Raw genomic sequence first — 6,000 nt, forward strand, 5'->3', positions numbered from 1 at the left:
TGATGCAGTATCAGAGAGAATATAGACATGTAAGCTGTTTGGGGACTAAGTATGATGTCCCATGTAAGTGACCAAGGGCTGCATTTGGCACAGAGTGACCATTCAGTAAGGCTGCTATGATGTTCGTCACAGGCTAACCTCTGGCTAACTGTGAGCAAACTTTCTGTGAACTACTCTCCATAATGAATACTGACATTCTTCACAATGTGCCCTAATTCAGATGCCAGCCCTTTAGCAAATTCCTTAAATTTCCTCGGCCTCAGTTTCCTTGTGTCACATCAACCCAGAAGCATTAGCAACAATTCAAGGTAAGAGAAGTAATGGGCTTGTAAGGGGACTCAGTAAATGGAAGGAACTCAGTAAATATGGCATTGAAAATGGATAAGAGACACTACTGTTGTCTCTTAGCATCTGGGTGAAGGTGGGGCTTCCCTCTTGCATTTTGTCAATCTCCTGTTCTCTGTCTACCACAGCACATAATAGATGCTAAATATAATTTTACTAATTCTGTAACAACTGTTCTTCATCATCTTTTTTGTTTTTCTGATGATCTACCAAGGATTCCCCATCCTTAGGCAAGGATGCTCTCTGTGATCCTTGTCTTGACTTGAAATTTCTTTTGCTTGACTTTTCCTTTTCATTTACCCTTGATCTTTTCAGGCAATTTTGTTCTAAAATGTCTCTTAGACAGCCCCTGTTTCTACTGTGAGACCCACACAGGAGTTTCTTCAAATGGAATCTTGGCTCTTGACTGAGTTGATGGTGATATAAGAAGAAAATACTATGGAAATTAAAATATGTCTTCAGAAAAGTGATGATAGTCTGTATTAGAGATAGAAATTGATTAAAATGTGTAACAAGTTAAAACTATTCTGTATAATCAATAAAAAGAATTTTTCTATTATCTCTCCTTTAGAAGAAAAAGAAAGAATTACTCACAGCATTGGATTGTTTCCAAATTTGTGGTCAGGCTCCAGAATTTCCATCCTGAGTCCCAGACTTTCATGTCAGGGTGATTCCAAGGTCAGCCCAATGAATACTCAATGAAACCACTAGAATTTAATCAAAGTGACCCACAGCCACTGGAAAGGTAAGGACTTGATCTGAAATATTGCATAAGAGGCAATACCAGGCATCAGGCAAGAAGGGCTCTTGAGATTATTCATCTCTGTCTGCATTTGTGCTTAAGTAGAGGATTCACACTGTTGGATTTTAACATGTGATTTTAGTATAGGTGTTGATCTTTTCCCATTTTATTTTCTTTTACTGATTATAAATATAAAAGATAAACATAAAAGCAAAGGAATATACTGTTGTAATGAGAAAAATATGAACTATCTTTGCTTATTCTCCCAGCCCACAATAAACACAGTGTTTTCAGTATGTTCAGTTTTAAGCTCTCATGCAGATGTATACACTGGGCATATATTTATCATACTTAGTATAGTTTGTTTTGCTTTCTCATATATTACAATATGAGCATCTTTCTAAGTCATTAAATATTCTTTGAAAATTTGGTCTGGGGAGATGGCTCAGTGGTTAAAGTGCTGGCTGTACACATGGGAGGATCAGAGTTCAGTTCCCCAAACCCTGTGTAAAGGCTGGGTAGGCATGGTGGCCCTCCTTTTAATTCCAGTCTCAGAAAACAAAGATGGAGCAATTTATCTATTGAGAATAGCTGTATCAGTGAGCTCTGGGTTTGATTGAGGGGACTTGTCTAGTAAATAAGGTAGAAGAATAATGGAGAATGATTGCTGGCAACAACCTTGAGCCTCCACATGTACATGCACATACATTACAGGCATGTGCACTCGCTCACACACTTGTGCCCCCACACATGCATACACATGCACACACCACACTAAACACACACACACACACACACACACACACACACACACACACATACACACACACAGAGAGAGAGAGAGAGAGAGAGAGAGAGAGAGAGAGAGAGAGAGAGAGAGAGAGAGAGAGAGAGAGAGAGATGGAAAATACTCTTGGAATATTTTTTCACTGATTATATGAAGCTCCATAGGATATATCACCATTCTCTTCTACGGTATTTTTGTTGCTTTTAAATTGTGTGTGTGTGTGTGTGTGTGTGTGTGTGTGTGTGTGTGTGTGTCTGACTATGTATATAATGTTCATGCAGTGCCTGGGGAGGCTAGAAGCGGGTTAGAAGTTAGAAGCCGTTCTGAGTCTCCATATGCTGGAGCTGGGAACCAAGCCAGGGTCTTCTGCAGGAGCCACAAGCACACTTCACCACGGCTCCGTCTCTCCAGCCCCCAAGAACTTGGTGCTGTTCTAGATAATGACATAATGAAATCTTTGTGTGTCAATATTTGTACATGTGCCTAGACAGCTCCTTGAAACAGATTCCTAACATCTAAGTAACATGTTTCAGACCGTGATCCAGATAATACTGCCGAAGTGTTTTTCTTTGAAGCGGAGGGAACCTTCACTTCTGCAGCTTTACCGAAAGAGGGACTGTGGCGTTTCTGCCTTCATTGTGGTGGTGTTGATTTTCACGAACCACTCAGTGAAGTGGCAGATTTGTTGTAGCTGTCATCCAAGGGAATTTTTCTGAAGGAACCCCACCGTGTCACCGCTTCTGCCAATGTTTAAGGACTAAGTTACCATTTCAGCTGTAAAGCTCTTCCCTGATGAGTGAAACACGATTTCTGTCCATGAAACCCACTGACAGTCGTTTGGTACGGCTGCTGCAGATGTAAGTTAGGGTCCGTAAATGACAGACTTTTCAGTAACTTTATATGTTGAACAGTACATTTTGTTTATTTGTGTGGAGGTACATGCATCCCAGTGCCCAAGTGGAGGTCAGAGAGGGACTTTTAGAAATCTGCTATCTCTTACCTCACGAGTTCCAGGGATCAGGTCGGGGCTTGGCAGCAAGTGCCTTTCCTCACGGAGCCTTCTCACTGGTCTGTATCTTTATTCTTTAGAAATGTTCACCCCAAACCAAACTGAAATTGCATGGCCTTTTCTCCTATCATGTTTTGGAGTCTTACCTGGTGGCATCAATCCCTAATAAATGCCCTCCTTATCTGTCAGTGGAGCATTTGGACAGCTATTTGAAATATAGAGGGGGTGTTGCATTGTGTTGTGTCCCTCATTGGAAGTTGTTTTTAGTATAGCATGTATCTCAAAAACTGTAACAATATATTTTTATATGTTCATACTATTCAAAATGGTCTGTCCAGTCCATGCAAAGGCTTTCAAAATATGCATGAACTAAAAAAAAAAAAAGGCAACTCTTAAAAAGACCAATAACCAAAACAATCCTGAGCAAAAAGAGCAAAGCAGGAGGCATTACACTGGTTGGTTTAATAAGTACAAAACTGTAGTAATTACAGTGGCATGTACTTGCTTAACAGCAGATGCATAGACCACTGTGAGAGCCTGCCTGGAAACCCAGGTGTCCACAGCCAGCTGATCTTCAACAAGGCTGCTGAGAATGTGCCCTGGGCAGAGGAAAATCTTTAATAAATGGAGCTGCAAATCTGACACTCGAGTATAGAGGAGTCAGAGTGGATCCCTCTCTCCCCACATTAAAAACGCAACTGGAAATGTAAGACCTGAAATTGCTATAAGAAAATACAGGGGGAAATTCTTCAGGATGTTGAAATGGGAGAGCATTTTTATGGATTACATCCCAAAAGCGCAGAACAAAAGCAAAAAAAAAAATTTACAAGTGAGATGACATCAAGCTAAAAAGCTTTTGTCATATCAAAGGAAACTATCAGCATAATGAAGAGAAAGCTTTCCAGAAAGGAGAAAGTATTTGCAAACTGTGTATCTGATGGGGGTTTGTACCCAGAATATATAAGGAATTGACATTTAAAAATGTGATTGAAAGTGAGTGATAGAGCTCAACAGGTGTTTCTCAAAATATGATATGCAAGTTGCTAACAGATATGTGAAAATTTTCTCCACGTCCCTAATCATCAGGGAAATGCAAATGAATTACAATAAAATACTACATTTTCCAATTAGAATACCTATTATCAAAAAGGCAAAAGAAGAGCTGACAAGGATGAGGAGGAAAGGGGACTCTTGTTTACAGTTGGGGGAAGGGAAATTAGCCAACCGTGATGGAAAACTGTTGTTAGGGGGTTTACTCTTTCTACGGGGGGCACCACCCAGTACCAAATATATCATACACAGAGGCTTTTTCTTACTTATGTATGCCTGGCCATAGCGTGGCTTTGTTTCTAGCCAGCTTTCCTTATCTTAAATTATCCTATCTACCTTTTGTCTCTGGGCTTTTCCCTTTCTCTCACTTCTGTAAATCTTACTCTTGGCTTGCTGGTTGTGTAGCTGGGCGGCTGGCCCCTGGAGTCCTCCTCCTCCTCTGGCTGCTAGAAATCCTCTTGCCCCAGATTTCTCTCTATATATATTCTCTCTGCCTGCCAGCCCCACCTATCCTTTCCCCTGCCTTGCTATTGGCCAGTTCTTTATTAGACCATCAGGTGTTTTACACAGGACACAGCTTCAAAGAGTTAAACAAATGCAACATAAGCAAAAGTAACACAGCTTATAATATTCTACTATAGAAAACACGTGAGTAAACCCAAGGCTAGAATTAGCATTCATCTTACCATTGGGTACATATTTAATGGAAGTGAAATCAAGACGTCAAAGACGTGTCAGCACTCCCATGTTTATGGCAGCACTATTTGAAATAAACAAGAAATAGAAACAACCCAAGTGATTGATGGTTGAAGAAAATGTATGTGGACATATAGTGAAATTCAGACACCCAAACCCAGAGGATTGAAAGGAGCCAATCCATCTTTTGTGTCCACAGAGGTGGAATTATTATGTTAAAGCCAAGGACAAAGACAAATACCACAAGATCTCGCTCGTACACGGAATATAAAAGAATTGATCTAGTAGAAGTTGAGATCAGAAGGGTGATCACCAGAGGCTGGGGAGACTAGACGGGAGGAGAGAGACAAGAACACACACTGATCATTGAAGATGAGGCCACAGTGAGATGAGACACAGAAGCTGTGGGGTGCCATTGCACAGTAGGCTGATTAAGACAGTAGTAGTCTAGCGTGTGTTCCACACGGCTTGAAAAAGGATCTTGACATTTTCACCTAAAGAAATTATAAAATGTTTAACCTGATTTAGATAGTATACAATGTATACATGTATCATAATGTTATATGGCACTGCATTAATGTGTATATTTTATGTTTTTTTTTTAATTTTAAAAAAATTATTTTATGTATATGAGTGTTTTCCCTGAATGAATGTATGTGTGCCACATGTGTGCCTGGTGCCCAAGAAGGTCAGAAGAGGGCACCAAATCTCCTAGAACTGGAGTCACAGATGGTCACGAGCCATCATACGGGTGCTAAGAACTGATCCCAGGTTCTCTGGAAGAATAGAAAGTGTTCTCAGTTGCTGAAATATGTTTCCAGCTATCCATTTTTGTTTTTAATATGTCATTTACAATGTTTAGAATTGATATGACACAAGCATAATTTATCAAAGCTTACCTTTTTCGTTAATGAGATACATATTAATAATTTAATATCACAAATATTTATCAGAAAAATTACCCTAACCCTTTTTCACATCCAACACTCAACTTATCTTCATTATAACTAGGATAAAGTTATAATTATGACTTAATTTGAATAATATTTTTATTCTTCTAATTTGAAATATTTTTCAACCCTTTTGTTGATTTGTTTCATTTCCTGCAACAAGTTTTTGCTGTGTAGCCCAGGGTGTCCTCAGTCTCCCCAGAACTAGGATTCTGGATGTGTAGCTTGATTAAACCTTCTAAAAATTTACTTATTCAGCATTGCTCTCCAACATAAGTTATCTCTTGCAGAAAAGCATCCTGCCTGTCTCCGTCCATGTGGTGTACAAAAACAAAGAATTACAGACTTTCTGTCTTACATGACAGACATGCAGTCTCACATGATACTTCATAGTTCTAGAAGCCTAAAATATAAAACAGTT

The sequence above is a fragment of the Peromyscus eremicus genome, chromosome 5, assembly GCF_949786415.1.
Source record: "Peromyscus eremicus chromosome 5, PerEre_H2_v1, whole genome shotgun sequence".
Taxonomy (NCBI): Eukaryota; Metazoa; Chordata; class Mammalia; order Rodentia; family Cricetidae; genus Peromyscus; species Peromyscus eremicus.